Source organism: Bos javanicus, chromosome 15 (genome assembly GCF_032452875.1).
Source record: "Bos javanicus breed banteng chromosome 15, ARS-OSU_banteng_1.0, whole genome shotgun sequence".
In the NCBI taxonomy this organism is placed as follows: domain Eukaryota; kingdom Metazoa; phylum Chordata; class Mammalia; order Artiodactyla; family Bovidae; genus Bos; species Bos javanicus.
In genome coordinates, this window is record NC_083882.1 from 35,935,335 (window position 1) to 35,949,507 (window position 14,173).

Here is a 14,173-nt window from a genome sequence, read left to right on the forward strand (position 1 = left end):
GCAGCGCGGGGCTCCGACCCCCAGGGAAAGTGAGCCCTAGTGTGCCGGGATCTGGCCACGGTGCCTGGGTGTCCTTGGCTCCTTTCGGAACTTCCTGGAGCCCGCAGGCCAGTGCGGACCAGGTGGAGAGTCCGGCACTTCAACCCTCTGCAGCGCTCTTTGCCTAGCCCCCCGCTCTGTACTGCAGCGCCTGTGGCTTGAAAGGGAACTCTTAGGGCTCACTCCCGCCCCCGAGGGCCACGTGTCAAACCATGCACAGCCTGAAGTGCGACACCAAGACCCCAAACTTTAGTTTCTTTCCTTTAGGGATTAATGTTGTGATTGGCTCGGGGTTCCGCCTTATCAATCTACTTTGGTTATCAGTTTATTAGATAAAATCTAAAGAGGATTCTGCTGTTCCTCCTCTGAAGGTCCACTGCGGCCCAGTATTAGGGCCTTGGACGCAAGAGATCTTGATAATGTCGCCTTTTTTTTTTTTGGCCTTCTGCCAGCAGCCTGTACCTGGTCGGCGGGGTCTGTCTTATTCCCCAGATTTCCCAGTGCTGGGTGATTTAAAGAACTCATACGCTGGTACTTGCAAAGCCAAACTTACCACAACTTTGAGAAACCCAAGTCGCGCCCCAGTGTTTCAGTCTGGGATGTTTCACTTCTCTCGGTGGCTCTACCCTGAGAATTTAGGCTTTGGGACTTAAAATTATCTCCTCTTCTCTCTGCTTTAACTCTGCAGGCATTTAGGAGGGGTCATTCGATTTTGCCCTTTATAAGATTTCCAGAGATTTTTTGCTCCTGTAGTTGAGTTCCAGGGCCAGAGAGAGGCTTTGGAAGGACAGCTGGGCCAGGCCACAGTCATTCACAAAAACAAAATAAAACAAAGACAAAATCAAAAGCCAGAAGAGATTTGACTCTTGTCTAGTATAGAAACACCAGTCTGGGTTTACCCGTTGGGCCTCTGAGGTCAAGGAGCACTCTTGGGAGTTTTGGGACCAGGTGTGAAGGAGCTGGCAGGAAAGGTGCCAGGCATTCTTTTCACTGGCTTCTAGGCTCTGGCCTCTCCAGGCAGATGTTTCCAGTCATGAAGGTCTCTGTGGGTGAAAGGGACACAAGATTTCTGGTTGGGGACTGTTCTCTCCGCCAACAGTCATCAAGTCATATTAACTTGCAGTCTTCAAGCTTCTAATCCTCAAGCATCATCTTTCCCAGCTGGAATAGGAAATGAGCTATTCCTATTACTGGGGCTATTCCTTCTGCCCCACCAATCCCAGGTGCTCATCTTGACCCTTATTTCTGTCCTCTTCCTTCTCTTGTCTGGAGTTGATATGAAACCAAACATGGAGTATACTTTAAGAAGCCAATATATGACTAACAGACATCTCAGCTTGGTACCTCTTCTGCATTTACTTACTTTCTCCGTTTTCTTCAGTTAGTGGAACAAAGATGAGGTTTTCTCCTCTTTATCTTTTATCACTTGATCTGTGAAGGTCTTCTCAAGTTGGCAACCTTAGATTGCATTAACTTTTTGATTTTTCTAACTCTAATTCCTGACTCCTCTCTCCTGTCCATATCTTCTTTCACAAATTCCCTGTTTATGTAATGCCTCAAAGTGGCCCTCTCATATCAGTTTCTACATAGCGAGGACCTCACTTCCACAAATCTCTGTAGGTTTACACTGATCGTGTCAGAACCCCTCTCTTAGCTTTTAATCTTGATGTAATTTGGACTCTCCACTAACTTTAGTTTCTCAGATCTATTTCTTTGGGCCTGGCTTAAGGCAGGCCACCATCACCTTGTGCACACTGGCTGCCTGTTAGCTCTGTGTCTGCTGTTGTCAAAGCTAGTGTTCTCATCTATTTCTTTTGTTCTGTATCTCTGTCTATTACCTGACATCATGATTATTCTCTCCTCTCCCAGTCCCCCAGGTTTTTTTTGCACTGAGATAAAATTCCAGGTCTCTGTTCCATTAGGCCATGCTATACCCTTCAAATCTTTTATCTACCCTCACACCCATATCAAAGAGAATCTTTAATTTGTGTAGGTTTTTTTTTTTTTAATGGGGGGTGGTTAAACATAATTTTCTCTATCTGACTTACATGTTTTTTGCAAAATGCTGTCCCGGGTGACTGAAACTCTTCATCTTTTACAACTTCCCAGCCACCCATCTTGAAATTGTTTCTCCAAATCTTTTCCTCTACAAAGTTGAGGTAATACACATATATCACCCACCCAATTCTGTGTAACACAAACTTAACCCTATAATAAATGTGGGACTATTTATCATTGTAAAGGTATAATCAATTTTTTCCTTGGTAGTTTGTACATGTTTTGTTATTCATAATAATTTTAACCCATAGACTCCATATTCCACATGGCCTTCAGAATATGGCCCCCTACATCTGTTAAGAATCTCCTGTATCAATTCCTTTTTCTTTCAGTTGCTCTTCCTCCATCTTTTAAAATAAGGTCCTCTTCCTCTATTTACTGAAATCCTGTTAACCTGTATGTTTTCATGGTCTCTGCTTCCTGCATCTCTTTCTTCACTCTCTTTTGATTACTTCTCTTTTTCACTTTTCTTCATCCTTATTATTCATCCTAATATTCACCTTCCTTTCCTTCTTATTGGTCTGCTTTAGCTCCTGTTCTTTCTCTTCTCTGTTTCTGCCATGACTCCCTTCTGTGGTCCAGTGCTACATCTCAGTACTTCCTAACATTCAGCCCATTCATCATCCTCTTCACATAACTTTTTCAAAGCACAAACTACCATTCCTGCATTTCCTCTCCCACCTTCTTTCCTCCTTTTCTCCAGTTTGCTCCTTTCTTTCTCCCCAGTTGTCTACCTTTCCCCCTCTTCAGTTTGCCTTCATCTAGACTCCTCCTTCCAACAACTCCAGCCCTAATAGCACTGCTGGGGTCCTTTACTCCTCAGCCGTTTTCTCTCCACCTAATACTTGTCACTATTCCCTCTGACCTCAACTCTCCCTCTTCTTTGTCGCCTTCCAATTCTCTCCTACTAGTCGCTTCACTCTTTCTTCTCAGGCGCGTTCTCCAGTTCCAACCTCCGCTCTCGCCGGTCTCTGCCCTCTCTCTCTCCGGCTCTCTCTCCTTTGCCTCCGCTCTCCCCTCCTTCTTCTTCCCCCGGTCCTCCCCCTCCCTCCCAGCTTCCCTGCCTGGCTCGCTGCCTCCCTCGCCTCTTGTCTCATCTTGCCTGTGTTGTCTGGGAGGGGAGCCCTGCCTCCTCTCCCTCGCTCAGATCAATGCCCTGGCCACTCACTTTCTGATGTTGCACGACGGGAAATGCTTTGAATACTTACGACATGGCCGCTCACACTGATTGCCAAGATTGACAGCACTAACCATCGCCTTCACTTGTTTCAAGGGGGAAGCCCCTAGTCACCCCGCTCTGCGCGCACCTCCTGGCACCCCGGCGGCAAACTTCTGCGGGTCAGCGTTCCCCCGCTCGGGGCGGGACACCCCCGCAGACTTGAGTTAACGGGCTTAGCCGGCCGCGGCGCTGGGGGGCTCTGCTCTCTTGCTCCCCGGGCTGAGCTAATTGACCCAGCAACGACTCCCCTTCCTTAATTTTTTTTTTTTTATTTGTATCTTTCCCTTTTTTCTTTAATGCCATTTACTCCCGCGGCGCAGCGCACAAGGAGCCCTCCCGTGCGGTACCATCCTGGAGCCCGCCCAGGTAACCGGGACGGAGCGAGCGTTCTAGAGAGCGAGGGAGGCAGAGCGAGAGCGCGCGGCCCATTTGTGAGCTACCTGTTGGGGAGCAGGAGAGGGCAGGGGCAGGAACCCCGGGCCCGGCCGCCGGTCCCCAGCGCCTTCCGCTCTTGCCCTTCCGGGCAGCTTCAGGGTTAGTTTCACTGAGCTGGGACTGAGGGATTGGGGTCGGACTAGAACTGAGTGCGCGGAGCCCCGCGAGGGCGCGGGTTGCCGGGAGCCACGGCTGCCCAGCCCCGGCGGGTTTCCGTACTTGGCTGGGGAGGGGAGGTGGGGAGGAGGAGCGGGAGGAGGGCGCTCAGTGGGGCAGACGCAGAAGTGGAGGTGGGGGGGTTGGGGGGAAGAGTAGAGGCTGAGAAAGGGGCCCGAGCGTCTGCCGCTCGCTGGTGGACGCGCGTATCCCTAGGATGCGTCCCCCTCTCGGAGAGTTGTGCCTTGTTCCGGAGGCGGTGACAGATCTGCGTGGCGGGCTTCTGGTTTTCTTGCCACCCCCCTATCCCCAAAATCCACTCGGAGAAAACACATGTTGTAGCTGTAGATAACTGTGCGTGGGACACTAAGGCAAAAAGGGCAGGAGAGAGAGACAGACAACGCAACCTTTGACAACAGAAAGCTGTTATCGCCATCCTAAGTATTCGTCCGGAAATCTGTTCGCCCTTTCGGCCCACCTTATTCCTCCTCCTCCGCCTCCCCGTATAGATACTCTAATCTATATAACTGGGAATGTTATGAAAAAGAATCAGGTGGCTTAGAGAATGAATTTTTAAGTCTTCATGAAGTTTGAGGTAGGTATTTCATTGAAGTTTGCGCCAAGTGTGTGATGGAGGAAGCTCGTGTGCTTGCGTGTGTAGTGTTCTCTCTCTCTCTCTCTCCCCCTGTGTGTGTGTGTGTGTGTGTGTGTGTGTGTGTGTGTGTAAGCATATGTTTGTGCTGTGTGAGGGTTCAGATGGGACCGCTGGGTGGAAAGGCCCTTTGTGCCCACAAGAGGGCAGCATCCTGAGGGCTTTGTGAGCGCTGCATCTCTCGTTATCGCTGCAGGCTTGGGTTTGAAGAAAGTTATACCGAAACTTTCAAACTGATACCACATCTTATTTTGTGATATTAAAAAAGCAAGGCATAAAGAAATTAAGAAGGAAAGAATAGAAGCGAAGAAAGAAGAGAGAAAAAAAGAAAAGCAGGCAGCCAGCCTACTCCGGGAGAGTCCTAGTCACACCAAGACTAGGGGGAGGGCTGTTTTAATTGTGGGTTTGGCCGACTGACGACTGGAGTGCCTTCCTCGGCTGTCTTAGTTGTAGCCGGAGGTCATGTAAATCGACCTTAAAAGAATGCATAAGCCATAAATTAAAATAAACCCTCACCCAAGGGCTGATCCATAAGTAGACAATATCCAACCTGGACAAAACGAGCTTCCCTCACGAGCCGAACTAAACCGCATCCCCCTAAAGAATAGAGACTAAATGCAAAGTAAGTTTCCCAGCGAATATTTTGTTTTCTTGAAAAGTGTTGGGGTGATTCGCCGTGTGACTGACTGCGATGTCGCAGTTTCCCGGAGCGCTTCAGTATTACCCAGGCTCCGGGTGCGGGAGGTCGGGAGGACATGCAGGGTTTCTGGGCTTCCTAAACGCTACCCCCACCCCACCCCCATTTTGGTTTGGAAACTTTGGCTATTTGTGGGGTTGACGATGGCCGAGGGTGGGCGAGAGTCTAGGATCTCCTCCGCGCTGTCTGCCCGCGTGAAGTTTACCGGGAGGAGCTCAAAGAAAACCCGGGTCGCTAGAAAAGCAGCTCGCTCCCTCCTCCCACCCTCACCCCAACGCCGCTCCGCCGCAACTTTCCCGGGACCCCGTGCGAGTTGCTTCCAGTTCCCTGCGCTCTCTCCCTCTTCCCTCATCCTTCATTTTTGGACGTGACTTTGAATGATCTTTTTAGGAATAAGCAAATCGAATTCCGAGACAATCCGAAACCCAAGCGCTAATCCGTGGCCCTCTTTTCCCTCGGACGCTCTGGCGGTGGTGCCGGGCCGGCGGGGGCGCGTGTGACGGGGCCGCCCAGCCCTTCCCGGAGCCGAGTCGGCCTCGGAGTCCTCGCTGCAGGAGCACAGTCGCCCGCGCGTTTCTTCCCCTCCTCGCGTCCCTGAGCCCCGCCAGCGCCCTCCGTCCTTCTCGGCGCCCTGCCCAGGCCCCGCCGCCCGCTGCCCACTCCGCAGATCCGCAGAGATCCGCCGCTCTGGGGCTCGGCCCAGGCCCGGGGGCGGTGCTGCCACCCGCCCGGGGCCCAGCCCGAGCCTGACCGCTCCCAGAGGGAGCTGCTTTCTTCTCCTTAAAGGGCCGGGCAGAAAAGGGAAGAGGCTTGTGCAAAGGTTGCCGGGGTTGCTCGGGCGCCCAGAGCGGGGCTGCGGAGGACAGATTAGCTCCGTTTCCTGGGCTATTTCCCGGGCGCTCCGCGCAGCTTTAAGATAAAAAGAGAATTGGTGTGTTTGGAACAGATAAAAGGTGGTTGTTGCTGGAGTGTTTTGAGGCTGTTTTTTTTTTTTTTTTTTTTAAGCTCTCAGGCTGACCAAGTTTGAAAACGTTTGTATGAACTGCCAGATATTGAATGTTGCCCCTATTTGGGGACCAAAAATTAGTCTTCGACTTTGCTGGCGGGGATGGGCTGTTAGCGAGATGGGTTGTCCCCGGCTGCTTCTCTGTGTGTGACCTCTTCGGAGGGCTGAACTTGAAGTTTCGGTCTCGAGATGGCCCAAAGCCGTTGCTGCGGCAAGCTGGGCTGGGCTCCGGACCTCCCGTCACACTCAATGGGGCACTGGGATGACGTCCGTGTCCGGGGCGCTTGACCCCGGCGCGCACTCTTGCGGCTGGCTGGGCTTTTGGCTCTGGCCGGGCGGCCCAGCCAACAACCCAGTGGAGTCGGGATGTGAGAGTGCCCCCTCTCCCTGCCTCCCTAGGGTCTCCTCCCTTCTGCCCTGTATAGTCACATGCCTAGGTTTCTCCCCGGGTCCCGAGGAGAACAGACACAGCCCCGCCCAGTCTATTTCCAGGAGGTGAGTTTGGTGAATAAAAAGGTCAAGTGGTCGGGTCCGAGAGCTGGTCCATGGCGAGGGGGGACAGGATGGACACCTGGCAAGGACCGCCCCGCCTGTCCCCCTCCCTCTCCCCCGGTCCGCCCAGCTTACGACTGGCCTCCGCAGGCCACATTCTTGCGCTAAGTGAGAAAATCTGTGGGAAAAGCAATCCCGAACCGGCCAAGAGCCGGCGAAGCTGATCCTGCGATGGCATTTTGTTTTGAACAGTTGCTGAGGTTGACGTTTCCTCATAAGGTAAGGTGTCACTGGACAGTCGGCTGCCCAAATGCCACATGTATAATTAGCCTGCGCACTCAGCACCTCGTCCCGGAGGCCCACAGGCACGGGCTTGGCGGAGCTGGTCCACTCAGCACCGTTCCAGGCTACAGGATTCCCGTGGGAGGGTCGAACCAACCAGGACAGGCTTCGGGAGGCCCTGGCACTAGAGAAGACTGTGACAGTGTAGTCTTGTCTTTCTCTCTCTCTCTCCATTTCTTGTTTCTTCTCTAGTTTTCGGCTGAGGGCAGACTTCTGGTTAGATAGGCAAACCCGACAAGCGGCAGGGTGAGTGCTGAACGAGGAAAGGGGATGCAGAGTAAATCTGGCACTACACCTACTCTACACACTCCGCCCATGGAGGAGGGCTGCTAGTGCCCTTCAGTCTGCACTATCCCAGTAGGACTAGCGCAGACTTGGCGTTGTATCCTGGCTTGGTTAGGGGCTTCAGTTTCTAGTTGGATTGTTCACCTGTTCTGTGCTTCCTCCCGCACCCGCCCCAGAGGTCTCAGCAAATTGCTTGTATGCGCTGTGATTGCAGTTTCTCTCCCCCCCCGCTCCAGGCCTAGCCACTTGGGGCTGCTAGTGTTCACTGTGCGGGCGAACCTGTAAATATCTGCTCTCTCCCTGTTTCACTCTTGTTCAGCTTGGGGTTTTTAGGAGCAGTGCCCTGTTCTGTTTGTACCCAGATTGGTGCTTGAGCTTCCTGCCTAGGTTTCTAGACCCCAGCTTCAGGTCAACTTTAGTCTGCACTCTCTGGAAGAGACCAGATGTCTGCAGTCATGAACATGAGCTTCCCCCTATCACCCTGTGCAATAACCATGGAATTCAACACTCAGCATTAGACACTTTCATCACTCTCCCTTCTTCCCTTGTTTCTAAGCCACTCAGATATTCCTGATACCTACTAGAAGATTCTCTTTACTTGAAAACAAACAAGCAAACACCTTAAACCTTCCACTAATTCAGTGGGATAGAGTTAGCTTGTCTATGGCAGCAAGGGTGCGCTTTTCTTCTAGATGGTGGGGACGTGGGTTATTTAGTTGCATTTGCTTTTGATTGAATCAATGAAATACTTTATTTTATTACAGCAGGGAAAAAGTTATGACTGATTTTTTTTTTACTGTACCAGACCATAAATATATTATCCATGTATATTTGAGTGTATCTTCCTGAATACACATATGTAAGTGCATGGGCAGTAGGCCAAATGGCATGTAAATTTCTTTCTCCTGCATTTTTGAAAACCTCTTAAATCAAGAGAGAGTGTCCCATTCTAAAACAAGAACAACAAACACTAACCAAAAAAACACAAAATCCTTTAGACTCTGAAAGCAAGTAAGTGTGCACTACACATATTAGATCTAGCTTATGACCAAGGGCAGTAAGTGACCAGGATCTAGACAAGTGCTAGGTCATTAATTCCTCTGGCAAACTAGTATCTTCTGTTGCTTTTCTTGTATCACTGCCACCTCCTTTTTCCTCGGTTCTCCTACCATATTCTTTTTATAGTGGCAAAACTAAATATTGTTTATTGTATTTATTGTTGTTCTTAATTTTTATTTTGGAAGTAATAAGAAGGAACTTTCTCTTGGTATATATGTATTCTTGAAAATGCAAAATAAATTGCAAATTTATTATTACGGAGCATGATACAAGCTCCTGTAAGAGTATACTGTGTAAGCACAGTGCCCAACATTATACTACAAAGAAAGGTAGATGCAAAAAAATTAATAAAGCACTATCAATATCTATATCTTAAGTTGATTCTGTAATGGATTCAGTAACTGAATATCTAGAAGAAATGACATTCATATTGTCTGCTGGACATTTTTTCATTAGCAGTAGAAAGATATTTTTCTCAGTAAGGGAAAAGCACATATTTAAAATGTTAACTTATTTAGCAAATCTTTCTCTTATAAGGCTTTAACAATATATTGCTTTAAATACATAAATGATAAGTTTTGGTGGCATTATTGAGATTTTATGCTGTTTATATTTGACTTCTTTTAGGAATTATTAGTTTATTGCTCACTGATGAAATTTTTACACATATCTACCTTATATTGAAGAAACTAGTGACATTTTAAAAATCCTCTTTGAATTAGTATACTAGATACTGGAGTAAATGAATTTTATTTTTACAAAGTTTAATGTACATTGGCTTTAACCCTTACTTTTAATATTATCTATACTTTTCCATATTGTTAGGTTATAAATCTGTAAGTTTGAAAGTATTCTCTTATTAGTGAGATAATTGATATATACCTTTTCACTATTTACAAACAGCATTCTGTATAAGTATAGTAGAGTACAATTAAAATTTTGGTTGTTCTAAGAGCTATTTGTTTAAATATAGTTTAGGGGTGCATATATATCAATTGATGTTTTTGAAGTCAAGTGAAACATTCCATCAAGCTAATGTGCCTGAGAGTACCATATCAGGCACAGACAGGTACTAGAAATGATAAAACACAGATAACATTCAGCAAGATGATTTGCAGATGGGATGTATTATCTGCTGTCATGAGGTTAGATGGGTCATATTACTGTTTTTTAAAAAAGTTAATCTAGGTTATTTCAGAATTATCAAGGTATATGAGATGTAATGAGAACAGATTTTATTATAAAAACTTGCTAAAAGAATGAAAAAATAGTTTTGCTTTTTAGAGCAGAAAATGGACTCTCTTTGCATTTGGATTGCTTCTTGTTTAAGAAATATAACTCTCCCCTATTATTTTTTTTCCCAACAATGAAAATAATGTATTGAACATTTTGTGTCTTATCCCGTCCTCACATTTTCTACTGACTGTCCCCTGACTATCAACATACTCAAGTAAAACAAAAACAAAAACAAGCTGGTACTCCAGTGTAGTCTATGAAAAGCAGCTTTTATTAACTGTTAGCACATTTTAAATGTATAGCATATCATTTTCGCTTGAGGTTCTTCAACTGTGATCTGAAAACTAATTGTTTTGATAAGTCATATCAGAAACTTTAATCATTCTCTCATTATATACTCATTATACATTTATACGAAGTGTGTTTTCATTTTTCTTGTTCTGTGGAAGAGGGTAAAAGTTTTTCAGCTAATCGTTTTGTTTAGACTTTTAGTCAAACTGGAAATAATTTTAAATTTGTGTTATGGTTCTTAATAGAGCTTTTCAGATTTAAATATCCACTGTCATAATTTGGACAAAGATATCAATTGAGAGTGTAGGTGGAGATTGTAAGATGAAATATCATGTACGTTTACTATGTATTCTCTCCTCTGGAAAAGGCTGCTGGTCTGTTTTTCCTCAAATCTGTGGTAGTCTCAAAAAAGGGACCTCAAAACCCTAAAACCTCAGAGAAACAGTATCGATTCAGTTCTTAACTGCAAATCCTTCATATCGTTGCTCAAAATATCCAACTTTACACTAATATTAGCCATTCTTTTTATAGTGACACCATGCTTAGTAAAAAACTTCTAAGCACTGAGGTCAGGTGTTGAGATTGGATTCTAGTTTATTTTTTATGAATCAGATAAAGATTTCTGTGCATGAGACCATATGTGAAGATGAGAGAACAAGAACATTTCCATATCAAAGGCAATATATCTGAGGCTGCATGGTAATTAAAATGCAGTGGTTTGGACTCTGTGCACTAGCACTTAAGCAGAGCATTGCCGGGACCTTGTGCATCATGCAGGCGGTTGCCTCTTGCATACTTCTTGAAATACACTTATAATTTTGTACAAACATTTATGCCAGTCCACACTTTTCTGTGGATAATTTGTATTTCATCCAAACCATTCAGAGTAGAAGTTATTTTTTGAGCTACCCCCTCATTATGGCTTTTGTGCATCAACTATTTTTATTCTAGTTGTTTGTATTTCCTTTTACCAGAATGATGGCTTGTTTATATTCAGAATCTCTTCTTGCTCCTCTAAGACCCCGTATATATCACTCATGTTTTACTATTCACTCAAAAAAACTTTCATCTTTAGTAAAGATGTGAATTATTTCCTGAGGTTAATTGTAGATGCTGTTATCTATTGTAAACTAGTAAACTACACAAAATCAACTGCCCAGTTGTTTCTGTTTTGTAATGCCAATATGTTTAGTAATCCCCACTATATTGTACAGTGCATAATATTGGAAAAGTCCTTTTCAGAATATTAAAAGAATTCGGAAATGTTCTTCTTTACCTTTTAAAGGCGTGCAAATACGTAACGGCATTCTCTTTCATTCTACTGCAAGTGAAAAATGATTATTTGAAACTATAGAAATCTTTCTTTATCTAAAGAGTTATCTCTGCATTTATAGGGAGACATTTGGATTTAATTATAAAGAACTAGGTTAGCATTGTAACCTGTAGTTATTTGGGGATAAGATAGTGGGAAAAAAAGTATAACAATTGGTAGTCCCATGTTGTGTATATTTTAGAAAATTTGCATCTTTGGTAATTAACCTGAATTTTCTGCTCTGTAATTTTCTAGATTTTCTATTGCTGTATTTGCTCTCTTTCTATGCATGTGGCAAGGAATTCACTAGTATATTTTACTTACTAAGCTCTTCTAGTCTATAAAGCTATTAAAAGATTTTTCTGAATTGAAGCACTGTGTATTGAAGAAGCCTAATATGATATTGTGAAATCCTTTAAGAGTTTTTATGTTTAAAGTATTTTGGATCAAAATTACTTAAATATATTTATTTGATGCTTTTCAATGATGACATGTATAAATAAGCATAATAAACATAAGGTAAATTTAAAATCCTTTATATGATGTGTGTATTAGTGTCTGCAAACATTCTGTATTCTCTCATTTCAGGTTCTCCCTTGATCTCTTTCTTCTCTGAAAATCTCACAAGATAAATCTTTAAATGATCTATTATCCTTTCTTTGTTCAATAATTTGTTGTTTCTACTCAGAGAGACAAATTGAATTGTCTATCTTTAATACATCCATTCAAATGCAAAAATGGACGTTAGTGCTATTTGTGATTTTTGACTTCACTGAGCACAATTTCTTTGCTTCTTTGAAAAGTAGTCCTTTAAAATTTGACAAAGAAAGTTAAAGATGCTTTACTTTCCATGACTACGCAAGCACAATATGTGGAAAAGCAAAAATGCAACAGATTTTTTAAAATTAATTTTTATTGATGTATAGTTATTTACAAGGTTGTGTTAGTTTCTATTGTGCAGCAAAGTAAATCCATTATACATATACATACATCCACTCTTTTTTAGACTCTATTCCCATGTAGTCTTTTCAGAGTACTGAATAGGGTTCCCTGTGCTATACAGTAGGTTCTTATTTGTTATCTATATTATATATTAGTAGTGTATAAATTGGGAGATTGGGATTAACATATACACAGATTATTTTTTTTTAAACTTTCTATTTTGTATTTGGGTATATAACCAGTTAACAATGTTTTGAGAGTTTCAGGTGAACAGCAAAGGGACTCGGCCATACATATGCGTGTATCCCTTCTCCCGTAAACTCCCCTACACAGATTATTTTTTAATGACAAGCATAGATTTCAAATGGGACTCATTCTGAGGCATGGTTGCAAATAGTTGCTTTTTTACTTTACAAACAGATCATTGGGCAACATGATTGAGCACTTACTAAGTTCTGCATATCCTGAAGGGCATTTAAAAAATATGTTATTTTCTGTTCTGCAACTTAAACAAAAAGCACTTCTTTGGTTTTGGCTGTGTCAGGTCTTTGTTGCTGTGCACAGGCTTGTTTTCTAGTTGTGGCGGGAGTGCTGCTCCCTGGCTGCTGTGTGTGGGCTTCTGGTTGTGGTGCCTTCTCTTGTTGTGGGGCACAGGCTATAGGGACATGGACTTTAGTAGTTGTGGCACGTGGGTTCAGTAGTTGTGGCCTGAGGACTCTAGAGTACGGGCTCGGTAGCTGTGGTGCACTGCTTTAGCTACCTCGCAGCATGCGGGATTTTCCTGGACCAGGGATTGAACCAGTGTCCCCTGCATTACAAGGCAGATTCTTAACCACTAGACCACCAGGGAAACCTGAAGGGCATTTTTGAAGTCACAAGTTTTTACTTTTTAAGAACTTTCTCTTCTGTTGAAGATTTTTGATATTTGATAGGTGGGAAATTTAGGCATAGTTGTCATGGTGCTAAGCAGGTCATTGGTAGAAGGGGAGAAGAATGCTCCTAAATAGGGAGAGAATAGTTTGTTTTTCTTTCTTGGGAAAGAAAGGGCAGGGATGTTATTATTTTCTCAGGAATAGTCTCCAGCTAGATCCATGGTCATTGAACTTTCTATATAGGAGAACTCAGCTACCCCATCTACCCTGAGTATATGCATGGTATAATCTCTCACCTTATGTTTCTTCATCTCTAAAATGAGAGTAATAATAATACCTACATCATAAGGTTATTGTGAGGATTAAATGAGGTAAATAAATGTAAAGCACTAAGCTCAATAGCTAATACATGTTATTGATTACTGTTGAAGTGGTATTGTACTTAGAATTATACAGATCTGGCTTCCAATTTAAGCTTTATGTGTACTTTTTGTGTAATCTTTGGCAAGCTATATTATCAATTGCTTTTCCTTTTATATGAAATATTCACAGTAATGCATGCTCCTTTCTTTCTTTCCTAGAGAGAATTATTCATTAGTAGTCTTGCAGATTTTGGGTAGAGTAGTGACTAAATGTAGAATTTGGATGTCTGGCTCTCAAATTTGAGAATATTCCAATTCTAAGGGCTAGAAGAGATTTTGAGAGGTCACCATTCTCTCTACTCCAAGGGTATATTTCTCCATTCTAATCAGTTAAGAAACTCTCTTATTATTTTTTGGCAAAGCCAACAAAGAAGGAGATTTTATAATCTTTGGTTATGTGTTTCAGTGATTAACATTTGGAAGTTCTGTATGTCAAAAATATACATCTTAATCAACTTTCTTTTGCTTTGATTTTAAGAAAAAATGGGAACACATTCATTTGAATGCCAGACCTACATGTGAAAATATCAAAATTAAACCTGAAATTTTATTTCTTGAATCTTTTCTTTGAAGTCTTATTTCCTAAACTAGTTGTGTGACCTTAGAAAAGATATGCAACGTCTGTTGGTCTCCATTTCCTAATTAGAAAATTTTTTTT

At 43.6% G+C, this 14,173-nt stretch overlaps 1 protein-coding gene across 12 annotated transcripts in view; it reads left to right on the forward strand.

Annotated features, from left to right (window-relative positions):
• Positions 1–14,173, forward strand: part of SOX6 (SRY-box transcription factor 6) — an 843,047-nt gene that overhangs the window by 116,038 nt on the left and 712,836 nt on the right. For 3 of the 12 annotated variants that reach the window (XM_061440693.1, XM_061440696.1, XM_061440694.1), the window contains exon 1: positions 4,539–5,181. The exons of 4 other annotated variants lie outside the window; for them this stretch is intronic. The gene's annotated coding sequence lies outside the window, so the exon portion shown is untranslated. Of the gene's footprint in view, positions 1–2,418; positions 3,683–4,034; positions 4,503–4,538; positions 5,182–6,948; positions 7,034–14,173 lie in introns of those variants that run through there. 5 more of the 12 variants (XM_061440702.1, XM_061440705.1, XM_061440701.1 and 2 more) reach the window with 3 other exon arrangements.